Below are 23,504 nucleotides of genomic sequence, written 5' to 3'. Positions count from 1 at the left end.
AGCGCTGTATCTTGTGTGATTGCTGAATTACAACTACTTGAAAGTTCCCCCTCCCCCCGTCGAGAAAATTTATACCGGTATCCTCTGTTCTCCTGAATGATCGGACTTCGGATTGGAATCGGCAAGGGAAAGCAAGAGGTGCTTTTATCTGTTGCCAGAGCTTGAGGAATTATCTTACGTCATCGGATTTTTCCTCGTAATGTCAACACCACTTCAGTGGATTACTGTTGCCCGCGCGTTCATGCATGCAGCGGCGGCAAGATCAAACGTCGCGGAACTGTTTTTGCTTCTTTCCTACAACGCATGTTGCAGTTAAAGAATCTGTTTGATGTGCCGCGAGACTTGGCTCCAGTTAAAAGACGCGAGGCTGTGTAAATTGTGACGTCACCTTGCGTTTCTGATAGACCGAAAGGTCATTGTTTACTTCTCCCCCCACTCTGAAGTATCATCGAGCGGATTCCTTTGGTGTTTTTTCACTTTTTTACAGGGGGAGGGGGCATGCAAACATCTGTATCTCTTACATTCCAAGTGAAATTGGAATAACTTCTCAAAGCAGCCGCTGCTAGTTACAAAATACGAATTCCTGCTGATTCAAAAGTAAATGCCTTCCAATTAGCGACCTTCGAGGTCGCCTTGTAATCAAGGGGTCCCGGTTTCGATACCCTGGGGAGGCAAATAGGGGTTCGGATCCCACTTTAAACTGTGGGTCCGTGCATAAAGTAGACTTAAAAACAAAACTCTCTTTCTGTCTCTGTCTCTGTATGCATTGATGGCGGCAGAAAAAAATAGCACATTTTATGCATCCCTTGCTGTACAAAATAATGTATATTTTGCCAAAAGGGCATTTATTTATGTACCTTTTTGTTTACTGGGGGTCGCTTGACTGGCTGGGGTCTGCTCTCTTCTGGGGCCAACAATTTTTTTTTCCTGGGTGGGGGTAAAGTTTATTTCAGCCCACTTTATGGACAGCTAGGCTAATCGAGCCTGTGTGCCTATAATTTAAAGTGGGATCCGAACCGCCATGTGCTCCCAGTAGGAAATCAACCCGAAATCCTATGATTCCTTTGCTCCACGATTAATTCAGACTTGCCAAAATTATGTGTTAAGTAATGTGCAAAAACATGCGTTTCGAGTTTGGTACTTTCCAAACTCCCCTTTCGGCACGCTCTTGCCACAGTAAGTCAGCAATTCCAAGGGGTTGACACCCCCACCTATCCCTCTCATCTCGTGATGGAGATAATACAAGAATAGGGCATCTCCCATTAGAGATAGTAGGCATGGGAGATGAAAGAGCGCGGCCGACATATTATGGTTGCTATCACCGTTTCGATATCACTTAGAGGTGTCAATTTCTGATAAACGCTACACCTATTTTCCCACCAAACAAGGTCGATAAATTCACCGTGCCACACCCACTACAAGCCTCCTATCAAAGAACACGCCGCACAACGAGTACAAGGTTGATTGAAGGTTAGGAGGCTATCTTCATCTTGGTTGTCCTTTTATGTGTGTACCCGAAGGAGTATCTTGTCGAATTTGTTCTCTCCGAACCGTAGAACCTTGCCGGTAATGTAGTGGTTGCCTTCAATCACGAGTTCCCGGGTTCGGTAGATCCAATGCCGTTTGTCCAGTGCTTCTCAGCCTGGTTTTGTTCATGGTACACTAACGTACGAGTTGGCAACATTGTGGGAGACTTGATCTTGCGCGCGCGCACTCCAGCAGTCAGATGTCTGTGGGCTTGCAGTAGTAAAGCATGTCATGTTTTGAGGGTTGATTGTTAGTTTGACTGGCACGTGTTACATGCGATATTATGTTCATTTTTTTTTAAAAAAGTTCAGGGTGATTTTTTTTTGCCAACAATATTGCAAAGTTTCGCAATAGCGAATCTCGCTGTACACTAGTGTACCGCGGCAAACCCGTTGAGAACCAATGGATCTTTCTTCAGCGAAAAGTTTCCTCAGTACTCAGTAAAATTCTGCAAAACATCTGATTTCACGTATTTCGGGAAAGTGAACTTTATATACTGAGGCAGGTTATCGTCCCTGTGTTGTAGGGTTGCGTCCCTCTCCTTTCTCCCCCCTGTTGCTTGGTAGTTTTAAAAGAGATTGACTGTTCGTTTACGATTCTTCCGCTCCAACAATTCTTATGTTGAGTGACGATTTGCTGTTTCTGTTTAGCTGAATGAAGGAGGAAATCGCTTAATTTAGACTTCAAGGGTGACTATAATATTTTTAGATGTCATGTTAGTTTGTATATTGGGGTGAGCTTGAACGCCTCCTTTTGACACCATCATTCACCCATGACATATGCACCAAACTACTGTTCCGAGGGTTGCCACCCCAACAATTTTCCCCCTCGTTCCTTCCGCGCAAATTCCCTACGATACGGTAAACCTCATCATAATATTCAAATCACGGAGATTTAGTGTAATTTCGTGTAGGAAAATTTGGTTCGAATCTCACATTAAACTAAGGTCAGTCCCGATTAGCCTACCTGTACATAAAGTGTACTTGAAAGAACAATTCGGTCGATCGGTGTAGGATAATTTAGTAGGACAAGGTTGAAGTATTATTTGTAATATGAATTGATGTTTCCCATATCGCAAATGTTCCAGTCTCATTATGCCAGTGTGGTCGTAAGAATCAAACTATTATTCATCCACTGCGATGCAAATACACGTGGCTGGCTTGTGAGATATCCTATTGGCAGTTGTCTCGGAATATTAGCCGGACCCCGTGGCCGAGTGGCCAGGGGTTCCGGGTTCGAGTCCCGGGTAAGGCATGGGTATTTGTGATTGTCTGTCCTGAAAAGTCCTGAAATAGAAATGTAAATGATATGAGTGAATGAAGTGTGATGGGGAAAGCTTCCGCTTAGGGGCTTTCCTTTTAAAAAAAAATAAAAAAAAATAAATAAATAAAAAAAAAAGTGGTTAGCACATCGCGCTGCGACGCTAGGGGTCCCGGGTTCGAATCCTGCTCGGGCATGGTTGTTTGTAATGTCCATTCATCAATGTCATCATTTCATCCCTCATCCGCAACTTAGCCAAGAGGCACAAAACGCGAAGTAAAATAAAACAAATCAAATCAAAGTCTCGGAATATTGCTCGTAGCTCAATGTAGCTTCTAGTGATATATTGAAGTTTTGGCGGCTTATATGCAATGACGAACTGTACAGCTCCGGCAAAGATATCACCGGTATGATAAACAGGAACTTCACTTTTACGGTGGACAGAGAATAGTTGTATTTGTCCCTGAATGGACTCGGGGCAACGACTTTCTTCCGCCTATCAAGATGCCGAAATTCCAAAAGCTGAGAAACTAAGCATTTTCCTCTCCTGAGTGAAAGCTACCTCGAATGGACGTCTGACCCACATTTGCGGCTTACTATACTTCGAAGTGTTGAAACGACCAAAGGGTCATATCGCAAGATCACCACTGCTGACCCCTGTCGCCGTGCCGCAAAGTGCATACCCAAAGGCATGTTTCGCATAGTTTCCGATTTGGGAGACAAAGGATGACTATTTCGGAAGATACGTACTGATAAGTTGTCATTCTGGCACCACGATTTTACTGGCGCGCCTATACCTTACCGTGTCGAACGCACCACCTATCGGAAAAGGAATTCCTTCGTGAAATGTCAACATCAAAGTTGAACCAGAATTTTAAACGCCCGTTTCCGGGGAAAGAAGACGGCAATGTAGATCAAAGGGAAAATCAAGAAAAGAATGCTGCTTTCGCTAGTATTATTTCCTTAATGGTAAAAGAAATACTTTCCTCTTAAATTATGCACGGATCTGACACTCAGTACAAGGGTTACAGCTTAACCTTTTCTTTACCGATGACACGAACACACGTCAAGCTGGAATTTCACTTCCTTACCGAGGGTTTTAAAATAAACTTTCGTCAAACTCATGGTTACATTTTCAAACATGATAGCTTTATTTTAAGCCGCAACTATGATTACAAGTTTTATATTATATTAGAGTAAGTTTGTGGTTTTGATTAAAAATTCATATTTACTTTTTGTTTCATTTGCCACTGCCCTGTTCGTTAGAATAGCATAACTTGGCAATTTGTTATCCAAAAGGAGCGACTCTTTCTCACGACACCCAAATGTCAACCTCACTTTCACGTAGTACACCCTGGACTGCGTTTTGTAGACTAGCTAGGCTCTGGCGTCTGGACTCATTGCCAGTATAATCCTCTATGGAACTTGTGTTGTGTGCTGTCCTTATGTGCTTGTGCTTGCCCCTTCATCTATTTCATCTTTCATCTTTTCACCATTCATCCTCATCTTCGCAATTAGCCATTCATTCATTCATTATTATCCAAACTTATGACTTGGAAATCACAGTTGATTCTTGTTTCTGTGTGTTGCCTGAGGTCTTCGGACCAGTGATGAATTCATGAACGGAGGGATTCCCTGGGAAATAGAACCTCATTATTGATAACTGCTAAGTAGTAGCATATAATAATAGAGCGGCAAGGCTGGTGAAATGTAAGCTTCCATTGTTGTATACAGCTATTTTAAGGGTTAGTTGGTCAACAGTTTGCTGTGGTATGGTGGTGACATGCTTGTGCAGTCTTATCGAAATTTACACTTAATTTAATTTAATTACACATCTGAGGTGAGGGATAATTTTAAAATATTAGTATTGTTTTTATTAGTAAAGTATTAGAAAGTGACTAGATTCACCCGGTAGAGGAACATTGCACAGTGGTTCGGATCCCACTTTAAACTGTAGGCCCAGTCCCGATTAGCCTTCCAGTGCATAAAGTGAACATAACACCAAAACTCAAACTCGACTTACGCCCTCATATTACTTCCTCGTTATTTAAATATTAAAGCTTACGAATTTCCATGCATACGAATGTCGCACGCAGCATGCTCGGAAGAATACATTATGGCTGCGATAGTACTCCCCATCCGATAAAACACGAGACACTCGATGGGTACTAAAAAGCAGAGAGCTCAAACGTACACACCATTGTTCCCATTCGCTCATTACGCACACGCTTGCAGAGACGGGAGTTGCTTATGCTGAAACGTTTTCACTTGATGCTCGTCGGCGCCGTTTGTACCGTTGACGTCACCCCTCTCCTCCCCTCTTCCGGCAGTGCACGCTAACACCTGCCACCGAAACAGAAACACGTGTCAGAATTAACTGCTTCGGGAAGGACGTGCTGTTCCATCAGGATCGGGGATCTTTACTTTATGAAGAACTAACTAACACCTGTCTCCACCTTCATTCATGGGCATGCCCCCCCCCCTCTTAAGTCTTAGGATGAGCAAGAGTGAAGGGTATTGAAGGAACCCATCCCTTCAATCGGCATCTACAAAAGTCGCCCCCCCTCCCTTGTGGTTGGTTGGTACATGTAAATAGTGGCGGTGGAAAAACTGCATTTCAGGAAGAAGTAGCGAAGCTAGAACCTATAGATGACACCCACCCTACCTCTCTACCCTCTGATATATATATATATATATATATATATATATATATATATATATATAATAAACCTTTTCGAGCAAGGCCTCATCTCCAGGAAGCTATCAACTCGCGGCAAGCCACGGCACCTAGCGACCTATTGAGTGAGATGAGTCAAGGCAAAATGGATAATAAACCTTTTCCTGCTCCCATAAAAATAGGCAATAATTAGGCTGGAGAGTTCAAGGAACTAACCGATCTCTAACTACGCACTGGTAATGATCAGGCTGGAAAGTTCATACGAACTAACCGATCACTGATCAACTTTTTTTGGGTAAGTATACCTTCGATAAACAGCTTTTTACCATATATATGTGTGTTACTATTCGCGGGAATAGACACATCGATGGCGAGTGCGTTAGGTGCATGACTCGCCAGCTGACCACTCACCCCTTACACAGGAATAGAGCGCGCTACCCCTAGGTGTATTGAGTGTTAACTGCCTTGTGGATAGTAGCGTGCCTAGGATTTTATTTTTGAAGGAAGCTGAACCGCGAGTCTCGCATATCCTGTACGAAACGTTGGCTCAACTACAAAGAATTTTTCCTTCCTACTACATACCGACATGGCAAGTCAGGGATTCAATGCGCTGACTTGAAAAATGCTGCCTTTGAGAGGGACTAAAATTTGTTATTTTCCCTTGTGACGATTATAATGAATATATACTGTAGATAAAGTTAACGAAGTGGTACTCACCAGTGATTTATCAACCCCTCCAAAATTCCCAACACCCCTTTCATTTTTTTCACGAAGGCCTAATTTACACCCTCCAAACACGAATTCATACACACACTGATGCAAAATTCTGGCCCTGGCCAGGTCAGGACTATCCTGAACCTGAAGCTAGATCGTGAGTCGACCACTCGACCACCAAGGCAGCTACGGAGGGTAAAAAAAATCTACGCACTATAGTGATACCACGAGCAAAACAACCTGCGCAGACCCGAGAGTCCTGTGCACCGTACCCCCCCCCCCCCCCCGCGAGTAGGGAAGGGGGAGAATGGACCATGCTTCCTTATGGCCCGAGGTGGAGGGAAGAAGGGAAAGCTGCGCGGGGACTTTTCGTCCCAAGGTTTTTTTCCTTGTGGTCGATCTGTAGGTTGATGGAAACAAGGAGGGTGATACATGTAATCACCAAATTAGTAAAAAATGCTTTTTCTCAGCGATCTGAGTGGAACAAAATTTTTGATCATTTTAGACGAAAATTGCTTGATTTTAAACACATATAGGCTATATGTTCTTCCAATCCTTTCTACCATACTTTTGGAGGCTACAGCGTCATGAGACCCTCATTTTGGTACGTCATTGCTATTGGAGTGAGCATGGACGTAACTTGGGACATAACTTTGGAAGGGGTGGTGGGGCAAAGTCGAACTTGGGGCTTAAATTTGTGAAGCAGAATTGAAAATGTTTCAATCCCTGAAAATTTTTCTCATTTTTTTTTACTATTTTGCTAACCGTTTTGTGAAATTATAAAAATTATCCATTGCTTTGCTCTTCGGGTCTTTGAGGTTAACAAAAGTACCATTAACATTTAAATTTTAATAAATCTGAAAATTTGGGGGGCGAGTACCCCCTCTTGCCCCCGCCAAGTTACGCCTATGGGAGTGCGGAGGTAAGGCTCCACATATTTACGATTCAACTTCCTCTAACCAAGAAGGGGAGAAAAGCCTTCACATCGTGGTGATAAAACCTGCGTCACCCTTGTGAAGATCTCGCTAAGATTTGACAAAGCCTCCTGTAGTTATTTTCGACCCAATTTCGAGATTTTGGTATGGTTTCATCGATAACGAAAACAGGAAATTATATGCCTCACGATTCAAGGAATCTGCTGGGATATTGCTTCTCTGAGAGTTGGGTTTTAGGCTTTCGGCTTGAAAGAAAATTGTTTAGACAAGGTTCATGGAATGGGCAAGCATTTATCGAAAGGAGTCATTACAACACAAACGGTGCCGCCTGTTAGTTGTACAGATAAGAGTAAAGTGCGTTTAGTGCTTCTTTCATAATTGTTATCTATCAAGAACGTACATATACGCAAACTGATAACACATCCCTGATCCCTCTCTCCTTTTCAGAGCCTAAACAAATGGCACCAGACCACTTTAGCGCCACTATAGTATGGTCTGTTTGCTAGAGATGTCATTTGTGGAGTACGAAGGTTAGGGAAGCCATTACCGTTAATAACCGGCAATGTCCATTCTTCAGATTGATCGATTACTTGCACGAAGCGGATCTCTTGTTTGTGTTCGAGGAGATCACTTAAAAGACTCCGCGCCGTGAGTGTTGCAGGTTAATTGCTGGTCATTTAACCGTTAGGTTAATAAGGTGGGTGAAAATCAAGGAAGAATGAGGAAAAGATGTGGTAACTGAACGCAAGGTTCCATGTTGCCATTCTACTTCAATGAAGGAAGTGGGGGACAACTTCTTTTGAGTGATGGATGGATAGTACGATGCATGCGCGTGTATACATAGGTTAGGAGAGAAGAGAGAGACACACACACGGAGGGAGATAGATAAAATGAAAGAGAGACTGAGAGGAAGAAATACAGGGAAGAAAGAAAAAGAGAGAAAGGGGAGGAGGAGGGAGAGAGAGAGAGAGGGGGGGGGGAGAGAGAGAAAAGAAAAAGGTCGAGAGAGAGAGATAGACGGAGGGAGATCGAAAAAAAGAGAGAAAAAGATAGACAAATGAAAAAGATCGAAAGAAAAAGAGAGCGAGCGAAAAGATCGAAAGACAAAAGAAAAAGATCGAAAGAAAGAGACGGGGGAGATCGAAAGAATGAGAAAGACGGAGACAGAGAGAGGGCAAGAAAGAGAGAGCGAGTGATCAAAATAAGGACAAAGTGGACTGTATGAGAGAAAAAGAGATCAAAAAGGAGAGATAAAGCTCGAAAGAAAGAGACAGAAAAGACAGAATAAATGAACAAAGAGATTGAGGGGAAAAGAAAGAGATGATAAAACTGAAAGAAAAAGAGAAATGAGATCAAAAGAAAATAAAAGAAGACGATGAGAGAGAAAAAGAGATCGGAAAAAGACAGGAACGAACGAAGAGAATGACAGAAAGAAAAAGAATGAGACATACGAAGAGAATGGTAGAGAGAAAGACAAAAGGGAGAGTATTGTTGCATCTTTGAAGTTAGTGGATTCCATCAAAGTATGCCTCTGTGTTTTATCGGCTGATTCAGCGTGTCAAGAAAAACATAGGTCGTGTGTTCGAAATCTCATGTAGCATTTATTCCGATTGCTGTGATTGGGTGGAGGGACTTTTTTTAAGCTCTCGTCTTCTACGTTTATCGAAATGTTATTAATTTTAGTGTCGTGGCTGTTTTAGACATCAAAGGGGTGCTACTTAACTGAGAACTGACTGTTTAAGTTTCAAACGTCTCAGGGATGGGTGATCACTTCAAGAAGCCGATCACCCTGCCACTGAAGCACACACACGGTAAACCATTGGGTTGTGTAGGAAAGGAAAGTGAAGATTCATTTATTGGCGTTTTCGAGTAATTCTAGAACCTTCTGAAAACCGTGCGTATTGCCAATCTAAAATATGTTTGCTGCCGTTTGAATACAAATAACGACGCGTCGTTTCATTTAGCATCACTTTTCTGCCACTTTTTGCCTAACAGCTTTTATTTTACTTCGCTTTTTGTGCCACACTTTTGGCTAATTTGCGAAGATAGGGATGAGTGATGATGTGATGAAATTGATGAATGGACACTCGCAAACATCCATGCCCAGGCTGGGATTCGAACCCAAGACCCCTGGCATCGTAGCGCGATGTAATAGCGACGATAATAATGAGTGATGTGATGAAACGTCACTTCAAATAACACCCATGGATTCGAACTCGGGACTCCTGTCAATTACAGTCATCAGCAATAAAGACGAGACACCTAGATCCTGAAATACTGGCTTCCCTGGCATTACTGGTGTTATACGTGCTGCATAATTCTAGGGCGGTGGCCGAAGTTGGTATTGGAGACATGCTATGACGGTTGCATCGCCGTTGGGTTAGGCAAAACACAACGTAATGCTGGGAATTGTCCGATTTTTATTGCGGCTGACTGTACATCAATTTACTCAATAGTGAATCAATAAGAAATAAATCCCAGTATTATATACGGTGTAGCGTTGACAATTTCGTCACGTCTTCGCGCATTGGATGCGCCCGGCTAACATCATCAGTACAGAAAGAACAGCGCATATCAATGAACCAACCCAACGCACGGCCACACACGCCACACTTTGTAAAAAGCCCCACGTTGTTTCGTACGCTGTTTCCTGGCGGTCAGCCGGCGGAACAATTGCACATTTTCACCGACGTCCTTTTCTCAGATGCTTGGCGTGGAGTGGGAGGCACGTCGAGAGGCGGGGGAGGGGAGGATTCACAGCTGGACAAGTCGGTGTCGGCTTCCTTTTGATGTGTGCCGCTGCGCCGGAAAAACCACGTCCGGAACCCACTCAACAGGACGAGCAAGCTCTTATCATATGCCGTGGAGTCACGTGACGCGCCCTTTCATAAACGACTGCCGCCTTCGCCTCGTGAACACGGCAACCACGGGGGAATATATTTTGGGCGGCGGAACTTGCAAAATCTCTAAGAACAACATTAGATTAGTTCAAACAAAGCTTCCTGCTCCCTTTGCAATTTTCAGCAAGAAAAGAGTTCACAATTTCCTGTGGAATCTACATGGGAATTTCTTCCAACCTCATTTCATTTCCTTTCGCTCAGGTTCGAACAAAAATAACAAAAGCGAATAACGTTTTTCTTTTGGGAAAAATAAATGCTCTTATCGGACAGACGGGCCGGGATTCGAGTCCTTGTAAAAGTTGAATCCTAATCACTATGTGCCTCCACTGGGGATCTACCTCGGGACCTATTTCGTATCGAAACAATGACTCGGCAAGTGACGTCAGGGGAAAAACTACAATCCTAAGTTCAAAAGTTAATACAGAATATTGTAGCTCATATGATGATAATGATGTTACTATATTGACAGTCAAAATATTTACCGTATTTCTTACGGGCACGGAGAGCATGTCCCCGACTGTGTGTGATCGGACAATGCTGTGGAAAGACAGTGATCTATGTTTTACGCCTTTAAACAAAACGGTCTTACGACAAGATGTTGCTGGCGTAAACAAGGTCTGAGCCGCGTGACGAAGCAAATGGCTCGTCGAACAGCGTCACCTCGAACCTTCATTCATTTCATCCTTCCCGTGTATCTTCAAGGTTAACTCGCTCTCAAGAAGGCCCGGGCTGATGGCCCGATTGCTAAGATTCAACCATCACGAAGTAGCAATATAAATCGTGCTGCCTCGCCGAAAACCAAAAGGTCGATTTCAGAGTACGTGAACGAGAGTACCACCATCTCGAGAACGAGACAGCATCCGTCATATCGAGACAAGACCAAGAACAAGACTAAAGAAAATTTCCGGAATCGTTATTTTTTTCCATCTGACTAAAATTAATGTTCTTCCCACACACACACATATATACATATTCATACATTAACACGTAGCTAACTAAATATAGTTATAATAACGCTTGTTTCCATGCCAGATTATCATCGAGAATTTGCTAACCTTAAGACAAAACTTACGACAATGCCTTTATTTTATATAATAGCCTTCACTGTTATCAAGAATTCATTTTTCCATGTAGCTAACAGTTATTTCTCGCACTCGTGTATTACATCACTTGATCCAAGTTCGAATCCCGGTCTGGACATGGATGTCCCTTCCTCAATCTGATCATATCACTCATAATCATCTTCACGATTAGCCAAAAGTGGCAGGAAAGCGAAATAAAATGAACCAAATCAGTCAGTCAATCAATTATTCAAGCATTGCTCCCAAGTGAATTGACAATGATCAACATAGAAAACCTAGGCTTCCTCCACGTATAGAAAAAGGTGTGAACTGGCTCCAGTTCGCTGTACTTTTTGACGCTCGGTGTAGTGCAGGTGTCAGGGTGGCACAAGGAAATGACGTTCAACCCAGAAGATTCAACAAATGACTGTCTGCTTCTTTGAACGTTCATTTGATTAGTTGGCACGCATCACGTGACCATACACCACACATTACACCGCTCCAGAACGTAGTGGAAACGGTGCAAACACCAAATCAAAGAAGCAGACGAGTCGGTGTTGCACAGTGTAACAACCTAGACGCACATGTGAAGAGTGCAGCGATCTAGACGGGGCTATTGATACCTGGGTGAGTGCAAGCTATCGGTTCTTTACATTAAGGAACCCCCAGGTGTTTGAAACCCGTAGAATCACAGGAGGCGCTCTACAGTGGCTGTTAGTTTCGCCGCATAAAAGCAAATAAACGAAAGCTTGATAACATAAGCTTTGTAATAAAGCAATTTCAAGGCAGTACACAATGTGAGGCACACTACGTTGCAGTGACGTCACAACGGTCAACACGACTCGATTTTACTGGAATCCTCGGTATTAGCAACGTGATATGCAAAGTAGTGGGAAGAGATCGGCTTCCAGATATCAACGCGACGCGGCGCTGGTATACTTCCTGAAAACTCACACCGTCGAGTGCTTAGGTGGGAAAGGCGCCAAAAATAGTTATTTTTTCCTGTACTAAAGGCTATATTGTACTCTTTATCACATATCCTGATAATTTCCCTGCGTTAGATCCAAAATCCTACGTTTATTTCGTTTGATGTGGTCTAAGGTACCTATAATTGGGGTCCAAGTGCTACACGGAAGATCCGGTTTCGATTCCCGAAGAGGATGATCTGAGGAAATTATTACGCTGATGTCCCAGTATAAACGACTCTGGGCCTCACCTAGCCCGGGACGACCCGAAGATGAGGTAAAACTCGGCCGGAGTGTGGTGCTGATCACATCACCTCAACTATAAAGATCGCCAGCACCCTCTACGTCCATGGCACAATGTGATACCTTTACCTTTTTACTTGCACATGACTAGTAGACGACTGCGGTCTGGAAAGCCACGAAACAGCGGCGATGGGATTCGTTGCACTGACTCCGCGTCACCCAACGAGTATAGGCTTGGCAGCCTGTGGACCTTCGAAGTATTTTTGCGCCATGGAATTTTATCTTATCTGTGCACCAGGTCCGTAGCGAGGGGCGCCATTCAAAGCTTTATTTAAAGGCCAGAGCTGAATAATTTTAAATTACAAACTTTTGTACTGCACACTGTATTGTTTATTATAATTATTATTCTTATTATTTTCTTCTTTTACTTGTAGGCTCATATTCTGGTAAAACACTCCCGGAATTTCCTGTTCTCCAAAGTAGTAGTAATAGTACGTTTTAAAGAAGTTCTTTATACACTAAGACATACATGAAAGCTAAATGCAAACTACGAATCTTTAAATATAACCTATACAGTTAAACCTCGGTAATCTGGACTAATGGGGGGGATAAGGATAAGTTGACCGATTTAACGAAAGCCCGGATTAACTGAAATAACCTAAAAAAACGGTAGAAAGTGCATTAAAACTCCGTTTATAGCAACAAAACCCGATTATTATGGTGTATTTAAAGGGCATAGGCCTAAATACACTATACAGTACAGTGGTTGACTGCCTTTTCTTTGGGAAGTTCTCTTGTTGACTTCTAGCCACATTTTAAAACCTTGCATTCTGCTTTCTATTTCCTTCCTTTTGCCTGACCGGATTAAGCGAAGTCCGGTTTAACGAGGTTTTACTGTATTATATTTTAATGATTTTTTCTTGGTTTCCTGATTTCAAAATTTGTAGGATATATGTACCTAAAACATATTATAAGAAGAAAATATTGAATAATGCGCAAAATAATAAAAATGGCGGTGATTAATAGTGCGGAGGGAGGCTCAAACCACAACCCTGCCTAGGGCCCCAAAATATCTAGCTACGAGGCAGCTGTTCACCACGTAATTTTCCATTTTTCTTTTAATCATTCACATCCAACTGGTCTGCTTGGTTGTAGCAAGCGTAGCCCAACTAAATTGTCCAAGGTTCTGAGCTACGTAGCCAATGCCAGGACGAGGACACTCGTGCACTTCCAGGAAGAACTGCGATTGCGCAGAATGTACCTGCTTACGTCAGCGTATGAACAGATGCCAGCACGCCGAAATGAGTGGCGGCAACTTTCCCTTTGATTTTACCTCAAGCGTGACAGCAAAAAAAGGAAAACGAAGGGGAGAAAAAAGGATAGGAAAAGGGCGGGCCACATTAAATCCTCCTTTACAGCCGCTTCAAGAACAGGAAACTTACGTAACACTCGAACGTAACCAGCCTTCGTTGTCTTTCTTCGGCCACAAAACGTTATCCATTGGATACAGGAGGGATAGTACGCGCATATTGAATATTTCTGACTCATCTTTGCCGTCTTTTATCGACGTGCATCGTAAATTACAAAAAGAGGAACTGCTCAAGAACTATCTAAAAAACTGACCCAGATGTAGGTATCAGGACTAAATCACTTCTTCGTACATTCAAAACTATTATTCTTGTAAGCGTGATGAGCTCATCGCCGTGAAATTACGCAACACACATAATGATGCTGTGCAGAGAAGTGAGTATTTCAGGATATAAGTATCTCGTTTTTATTGCTTGTGACTGTACGCAATCGGAGGAAAAACGAAACGAAACCTAGTGTTCTGGCACATGAATTCAGAGCATTCGAAGTCTGACAATGTGCTAGGTCACCAGGTCAAGCTAAAAAAAAATATGTAAAATAAAAAAAAAATGAAATAGTCTACGAAAGTAAAATAACGTTTGCATTGTTTTTTGTTAAGTTTATGTTCAGATATTCTAAGCACGACTATACCTGAGGTTTAAGATGAGATCCGAACCACTGGGTACCGTGCACAGACATGGACGTCCGCAATGTTTTTCTTTTTCGGGAAGAACCAATCAAGGTATTTTTCCCAGTATATTTTAACCCATAATATAGTGGCGAACCCTCAAAAAACACTCTTGCAGGTTTTGAAGTTATCGTGTTCCTGCAATGCCCTTATAATAATTTACATAAAATTTCATTTCAGTCCCAGTAATTTATGTGTGAAATGTATAATTTTTAGGCTGACTTTTATTTTCCGGAGCCGTGGTACCCTCTCCCCCTCTTCCGGACGTCCGTGTGCCCAGATGAGCCCGGTACCCTTTGATCTACGAGAAACAAACTGTTGAATGTCGATATGTCCAATTAATAACGTGTTCGTTTGCTAGAATTTTCCATATTTCTGCATTTTTTACACTTTCACCCTTGTATTTTGTGCAAGATTGAAAATACAAATGCATGTAAGAAGTTAATAACGTTCCATTTGGTTGTAGTAACTTACTAGGGCGATATTACATGCCAAGGTACAAAGGAATATTACGGCTACGTTGTTCAAGTTTCAAATTTCTGAAGACCTGGGGCAATTACGTTCTAGAAGAGTGCCAACAACATGGCGTGATCGTGGTATCAAAAAGCCACCTGCTTTACAGCCACGCGGGGGACGGGGGGTAAGAATGCAAGAGGAGCGGGGGAAGCAAGAAAATCAGAAAAAGAAATTAAAAGACTCGCCGACGAGGCCAAAAAGACATCGCCACACGATAAAACTGCTTTCCTTCATCAACACTTGTTTTACATTTGCTTTCGCAAACACATTTAGAAGACTTTCGAATCCATTTTCATAGCTGCTACGGGCGAATCATCCACGACTGTGGATAAACAGCTCTTGAAGGATGTCCCCACTACAGCGAACAAACATTATACTTCAAATATGCATACGAGACGCGCAATCCTCATAAGGTAGGTACTTCTTCCAACGATGCCGCTTTGAGAGTCTCCCTAGATCCTTCCCCGCCATCCAGCACCTTACTTCCCGACTCGGTCGGCTTTGCCCAAGGCGCCCCTAGGCCCAGCACGGCCCGCTCAGTCGCGGTGTTGCCACGTATAGGAAGTCGCGCACACACACAGACGCACGCGGAGCCAAGCAAAGCGGACCGAAAGGAGGGTTCTTCAACCTTTCCAAACTTCGCCATCTGGTCAACATACCCATGTAATCGGAAAAGCCTTCGATACGGTGGAGACTTTTGATGCGAACAGGATTCACAAAACACAGTTCGTGGCGGCTGCCTGTGAAACGGAATACAGCGTAGTTCGGCAAGCTGTCTTCCCCTCCCCTCCTTTTTTTGCCCCTCGACGGCTTTTTAAAAGTTCTGACGGCAACATGTGTACTACATATTTCTTGTGAAAGATTTACGTTATACTAGTAGATTCTACAAACAGCCAATGACTGATATTTACCCGGTTAGTTGCAGGAACGCTGGAAAGCGGAGAGAAGATGTTTTACAACACGTGCATATAGCTTTGCTATTTCCAACAACTATCACTACGCATATGATTGCGTTTTTCTAATGGATGTAATAACACAACAACCATGTTTATCTTTCTTTTTACTTTGCTTATTTACCTCGGATAATCGCAACGATGAGGATGAAATAGTTGATGGAACAGACGCAAAGTTCCACCCCTGGGTTCGAACCTGGGACCACTGGATTCGTACCTATTGCGCTGACAATTTTCAAGAAAGTCGACAATCATTTTTATGTGATAATTTGCACAAAGGGTTATGTGGGAAGCGAACAACAGTGATTGCCTGTAATCATGAAGTTGGCTTTTCGAGGTTTGAGTCCCGGTATAGGCACTGGTACTCTTTATGAGTGTCCCTTCATTTTAAATCCCCATCGCCACGATTAGCCAATAGTGAAAGACGGCGACGTAAAATAAAAACACAAAACTTTCCCCAACTTCAAGCTCGTAGTATGTTCAGCAATCACTTTTTTATCTAATACTAATCCTTGCTCTGTTCTCGTGATCTTAAAAAGTTGGCATTTACAGCAAATATTCCCAAGAAAAACCAATTGTAAATACCATGCCAACCGTAACTGCATGCTGTAGAAGAAACTCTTGATTTGTTGCACCTGGACCAACACACAAGACATTAATCCGTTGGAATGTTAGTAATCATAAATTCGAATTTAAGTTCTATTTACTTGAAGAGAGGGAGGGTCCGAAACAATGCTTTTAGCTCTGTCGACATGTCAAACGTTATCAAAATCTGAAAGTAATGGTCGAGTTCACACTTCCTTCCAACAGCACATGAGGCAGAACAATGGAAGTAATCCAAATTCATCGAACTGTGTGTTGTGTACGTATGGTTTCAGAATAACATTTCACTCGATACCAAACAGGTGTAATTATCCTTTTAGTAAAGATTAAAAAAAGACAGTGTTTCCAGTCTCGGATAAAATGTTCTGAAAAGTATTGATGGCACTTTTGTTACTCCAAACCTAGGAAAATTCACTCACAATCTTAGTCTGATCATTACGCTAGAAAAAATATATGCATTTAGTTAGCCGAGAGGCTTCTTTGGTTGCTCCCACAATTAACAATTCGTAAACCATCCGAGTGGTGGAACTTCTGCTTTCATGAACGCGAATGCATGTCTTCTCTCTGTGCGAGGAAAATACTCTACACTTGGACTACGCACACTGCCTCCGACGCGCCAAGAAGTTTTCGCTGGGAAGGATGAATTCATTGTCGTGACGTCGATGTTGAAAGGGCTGTTGGCTGGGGGAGAAGGGCGGCAAAAAAGGGCTTTTGTACTGAAAACGTCCAAGATCCTCAAGAGTGGGGGGCTGAAGAGGCGACTTGGATATAGGCCAAATCGTGCAGCAAGGCTGTTGGCAATTTTCTGTAATTACCCCTGCGCAAGCGGAAACGATTCCGAAAAGCATTAGGAAAAACAGGCCGACTTTCAAAAACCCTCTGTACTTCGCCGCTCCTTCTACAAAAGAACAAAAAACAAACGGGCCGAGGGTTTACAAAAGGAGAGAGAAAAAGGAAGGAAAGCCTGCTCGCAAGTTGCCAGATCTTCAAACGAATACTTGTTGCTTCCTTCGGTTGCGCCAGGGAAAGAAAAACAACTCAGAACAAAGCAAACGTGTGCCATATAACTAAGATAAGTACAGGGTGTTTCGCATGTCTTCTCCAATATCTTCATCTGATCCACACTCCTTTCTAGCTTGCCATTTATAAGTATTTTTATTGCTCATCTCATGTGCGAGCCATCGGCTGTGCGCACTACATCTATTCGTATTACACAACTATGATTTTTCTTACACACTACACTTTCCATTACATTTCGTATAGGTGTAAAATAGCAGTTCTGGTTGTTTTAACTGTTCTCACTTAAACTAACACTTATTCCTCTTCCTTATCCCGTCTCTGTGCAACACTTCTTTTTCCCCTAACTGTTTGTAAATAAACCCCCACTTTTTCCAATAGTTCCATGTTCCTTTGCACTACGATTGATTTGAACACAGTTTCCAAGCTGATGTTGCGTAGCTTCTCCTCCTGCAGAACGCGCGTGTCCTGACATAAGAATAAATGTTCTGTCCCATCCTCACCATTGCATAATACGCATTTATATATCCCTTCCTCATTTTTTACTGTGTTGTGTCTCCATCCCCCTAGCCTGATCCATGCCAACCCCTTTCTTGCCACCATGCTCACCTTCTTGATGTACGGTACCTGTCCCCATTCCCGCGGTCCCCTTCTTTGGAGTTCGAGCGATCTCTTGGTTTCACATTCCGCTATTATTTCCTGCCTATCTATATCCTCTAATCTTTCTTTCACTAATTGCAATGTCCCCTGGTCGACGTGTTCCCCCTCCCAGATCCATCCCAGTCCAATTTCGTATAGTTTGCCTCTGATCTCTTTCGCCCATGTTCCCATTTCCTCCCCTTGTACCTGTTGCATCAGCGCTTGCCCTTTTACAGAGTTCTCCCTTCTCGATATTAATGTCGCCCAGTATTTAACCCTTCTCAACATACCCCACGTTTTCTCCCTTACCAATCCAAGTTCCCGTAGTACGCCGCAGTTTGCAGTTACTGCTTCATGTTTGAAGAATACACATCACTTATATCTTTGCAGTTATATACAGGGTGATCCGAATTCCCTGTTATACACCCAGGTGTTAATTACATTTGTTCTCTTCCTTCAGATGACTCACACATGTAACTATAGTGTGTATGAACACCCACAGGCCTTAAACAATAAGTGAAGTGCAATATGATTTCACTGCAATATTTAAAGATTTAACAAAGAGACTCAGCCGAGACAGACAATCTCTCACCGGACATGCACAAAAGTGTCAAGAAAATGATGACCTTCTGGATCGGTAACTTCGTAAATTGTTCTGCAGGGGTAACAAGACATTTGGACCACCCTGTAGAGAGGTATGCATAGCGCTATCCACTTTTGGACATGCTACAAATGCTAACAACAAACAAATACATATCTGAAACAAAATCCTGGAATACGGCGACGTGCCCACGAATTTAAGTAACTTTGACTTCTTAGTAATAATGATTCTATGTATTTTTCCAGTATTCACGACTCTTTACGCTTTTTTTATGTATACAGGTAACTTGGACCCGGTCACTACGTTGTGAGAATGTGAGTTTCTTCAGCCAATAAGATCCTGAGTCAATGATCGCTGAGGCAGATAAACTCCAATAAACTAATCGATAGTTTATTTCCTAAACTACTCCTCTAATGTAGTTAGCATTACATAAAATGCACAAGCGCTCTTTTGCCGTTACATTTATACCCCCTGTACGTTGGACAACGAAGCGAAACAGAAATTATTACATACGCGCTGCCTCGCTTCGAATAATCAAGCCCAACAATCACAAAGCGTGATTGTTTTATTTCTTTGCAGATAATTCTAGCCAATGCCATGTGCTTTTCTTTCCTTTTCGTCCTTCGAAGTTTTTGAATTTCTTCTTCCTTGAAGGTTCCCAGCCTTGTGGAAAGTCGGAAAGTCCTTCATTGAATGGTTTGTAAAGGATATTTCTACGCCACGTTCTGTTTACTGTAGAACATTAGCCTGTTTTTCTCTCATTCGGTACTTTCCCGAACAGGAAGATCACAACAAGTACTTCGTCATTGAAAGTCCACGAATAAACCGACATTTGCCACAAGAGTCCAGTTTGTTGTGTCGTCAAGTAATGAACAGAGAATTATATACCATAATTATCTATATAGCAGAGAAAAACTGAAACGTTTTTCCTACGATTTTAAGGGCTACGCAACTCTCGTTTCCTTCTTCCTTCGAATTTATAAAGAAATGGACTCGAAGAATGAATGAAAACTGGACCAAAAAAAAAACAAAACTTTATTATTCTCATTCATCTGTTTGCTAAAACTGGTCGAATGATTTATTTGTATTTGGCTATTTACGTCGCTTTTCTGCCACTTTGTCTAATCTCGACGAGACTGCCGGGAGGAAACGCTACAAACATTTCAATCAGGAATGATGAGCGATGAGGCTTCTGGCTCGAGATCTAGGTACAATAATTAGCAAGTAATGATGATGATGATAAATACATAGAAGTGATCAGCCCAGTTGACCGAATTCGATCTCTCTGTTTACAAATTCGCGTTTTGAAGGGCATACAAAAGTAGAAATTGGTTGGAAATTTATAACAGTGCGTTTTTCAAATGATGCTTCTTTTTAGTGTAAGAAACATAATAGCACTATATTTTGATGCGTCTATGTGCACCAAAGGCATTTTGTTCAGCTGAATCTTTACTAATGTGGCACCAAAGTTGAGTGTTGTATCTTTTGTGAGTGGCTCTTCATATGTCTTATATAGTCATCATGTATTCTTGGCACTGGAAGTAACCCCCCTCCCCCAAGCTAAAAAGTTACACAAAATTAGAAGGAAACTAATATACACAGTGTTACTGCAGCTGAAAAACAATATGTAAGTTTGTGCCGACACACTTTGGACTCTTTCTCTCTGTGTGTGCGGCCTCCCCGATAGTGCAGTGGTAGCGTCAACGCCTTGTAATCAAGGGGTCACGGGTTCAATACCCGGTGGAGTCACATAGTGGTTCGGATCCCAGTTTAAACTGTAGGTCCAGTCCCGATTAGCCTTACTGTGCATAAAGTGGACTAAAACACTGACTCAACCTGTGTGTGCATATACACGAACATATGTATGTGTATATTTATAATTGTCTCTCATTCATATGAGAAATCTTATCTTCATCTTTCGAGAAGCTCGGTTCTGGCGGCAGATAAAACTCAAAACATTTCCTGATAACTTTTCTAAATTAATCACCTTCATTAATTATCGAAAAAAGGCCATAAATTCATCAAGTTGGACAACAATATCATCTGCTTCTTGTTTCTTATGGTGCTACTTCCTTGTTACAACTATAATATAAAATTTTGGTGGTATTATCTCGGTTCTGTCTTTCGAAATATAAAATGCTGTTGACCCTTCACGGTCAAGCCTCAGGAAGTCTTAGTAAAGCTCACCAGAATAAAAAGACTACATTGAACGAGGGCACATCAGTTAAATATGTATTTCCCAGCAGTGGCGAGACCGTAACAATGACAGATCGAATTGAATGAATGAATGGCTTTGTTGAATTAAATTGAGAAGAAGGGCACTGGTATTAATTAACGGTATCGTCACCTGCAGGTTCCGGGATCGAGTCGGAAGTGTGTTTCGTTTTGCATGCTTCTGCATTAATTTAATCAAATCATCATTCATCATCGTCGTCGCGATTAGCCAAAAGTGGCAGAAAAGTCAAGTAAAATAAGAAAAATATGGACATACATTGACATACACACACAAATCCGTAAATGCAACCCTGTGTTTTTCACACTCGGAACATAAAATTTTAAATATTGTATTGTCTTCTTTTGCATGCTGAACTGGCAGCTAAGTGCAACAGCATAGGCGTAAGTTGGCAGGGGCAAAGGGGGATATGGAAAACTTTTCGTGTCTCTTCCCCCAAAGTTAAGGCACAGGTTTGTTTGATTCTATCCCCTCAAAATTAGGCCTTAAGTCTGATTGTGGCCAGTCGAAATTATGCCCAAATTCTGATTCTGCCCCCCTCAAAATTAGGTCCCAAGTTACGCCCATGTGCAACAGTCTGTGCATAGCAACGAATATATATATTTAAGAACTGCATCTCCCCATTCGCCATGAATGAATACAAGGTGGCGCAAAAGTCGTCATCTGATTTTCTTAGCCTATAGCTTAGGTTTTAAATTAAACACAGTAGTTTTTTTTGTGTTAAACTTTTATTGATACTTGTAAGTTATGTCCTCAAGTTTTAAAGATAACATCCAATAAATGACCACCATTCAACTTGATGCAAATTTGGGCTCTTTTTATTACGTTTTCCATGGTGTTGGAAATCTGCGGAGAAATGTTTTCAATTTCATGCTGAAAATTGTATTTTTGTTGCTGTAACGTCTCTGAGCTCTTCACATAAACCAATGACTTTAAATATCCTCAAAGGAAAAAATCTGGAGCGGTCAAATCGGGGGACCTGGCCGGCCATGGCAAATCACCAAAACGGGATATTACTCTGCACGGAGAAGTGTCACAATTTTTCCACGTTCTTGTGGGGTATACTTATTTATTTTCGCACACAATAAATTTCGTGAGTATCTTCTATTTAACTGACAAAACACTACTGATATAAACAACAAGATCTCAAAATAAAGGTCAGTTCAAATAGGATGATGACTTTTGCGCCACCCTTTATTATGAAGTTTCATTCCTGATATGTTTACTGCAAGACAACGAGGTTTTGGCGTCTGGACTTAGCCTGTAGCGTTGTGTCTTGTCCTTACGTGTTGAGTGCCTCTCTACAGGCTCAGCTCTTGATATCGGTAAGGAGACTTTAGTTCTCAAGAAACACGTTTACATTTTAGTTATGGTAAGGGGCTTCACCTCATATAATGTGTCGGGTGTAAATAGCCTAAGTGCTGATGCACCAATTTTTCATTTCAATGTGTGTTTCTTCTTTTGTAGTAAGGTAAAAAACACAACAGGCAATAGAACCAAGCGTTTGTAGCAGAACTTTATAGGTAACAAAAGCTTCGGACCAATTTATACCAAAGAAATGAAATGAAGTACATGTTGCAAAATTCGTCCATTTCAGACCACAGACATTTGCTGGCCTCGCTATGGTTGTTTCTTGTAGTAATCTTTCGAAGGCGACTGCAAATTTTGTCAAGTTACGATTCGAACCAACGTGCAATGTTCCTTCACAGGGGGAAGGGGGCGAACTCGGAACCCCTTGATTGCAAAGTGACAGTGTTAGCCATTGCACCATCGGGGAAGCCCGTCGCAGGCAACTGGCTGGCGCCGTTAGAAAAGACAATAGGACGGACCCAGATAAACACTGGCGACTTTCTGGGAAACACGTCGAATATTTTGGGTCGAATGTGCGGCTTTCACAAAAATTGTGGGGAACATGTGAGGGACCGCCAATTTCCCTTTCAGGAAAACCGACACTGCCATAAATACACGACCGCTCGGGTTCCATCGGAAGCATTATACCTGGCTCCAGGAAAATGTCTGACGCGCCGAACACGGTGAATCCTCTTGTTTTTGGTAAATGACAAGAGATAATGGCAATGGGACCACGAAAAGGTTGCTTCCATCGAGACCAGCCAGCCACCTTCCAGGGTATGCGACCACAGAAATGTTATCTGACTGGAGCTTTCCTAAATTTTTCTTCTGTCTCTTTCGTTTTTGGAATTTCGAAAGCTACTGAAACAATAGACAGAACAATTTCAAGTAGGTCTAATTTGTAACTTCATGTCGTGTTTTGCAACTTCTGACTAATCGCGGCGATGAGGATGAGTGGCGATTAAGGACACCCATCACAAGAAACCCATAAATTTCGACTAAAGAAGTATTTCTGTAACCATTCAACCGTCTTTCTTTTTATTTTTGGTTACATTATTTTCTAATTTAGACGTGACATTTTACCCTTGCTTTGAATATATTAACCTGGTTCGGCTTGCGAGCTCTGGGTTTATAGCACCAGACCGACCATTTACTCGCAAAGTCTTTAGTTAGTTAATTAGTGAACAGTAAATAAAATTAACACAAAAGGAAATAAGCTACTAATAACATCTACTTTTTTACCTTATATTTGAAAACTACTGTAATCTTCGTATC

At 42.1% G+C, this 23,504-nt stretch overlaps 1 protein-coding gene across 2 annotated transcripts in view; it reads right to left on the bottom strand.

Moving 5' to 3' along the window:
* nkd (NKD inhibitor of WNT signaling pathway naked cuticle) overlaps positions 1-23,504 on the bottom strand; it is a 243,428-nt gene that overhangs the window by 14,955 nt on the left and 204,969 nt on the right. The gene's annotated exons all lie outside the window — the stretch shown is intronic.

The sequence above is a fragment of the Lepisma saccharinum genome, chromosome 17, assembly GCF_977018435.1.
Source record: "Lepisma saccharinum chromosome 17, izLepSacc3.1, whole genome shotgun sequence".
Taxonomy (NCBI): domain Eukaryota; kingdom Metazoa; phylum Arthropoda; class Insecta; order Zygentoma; family Lepismatidae; genus Lepisma; species Lepisma saccharinum.
This window is presented reverse-complemented; position numbering and strand designations above follow the sequence as displayed.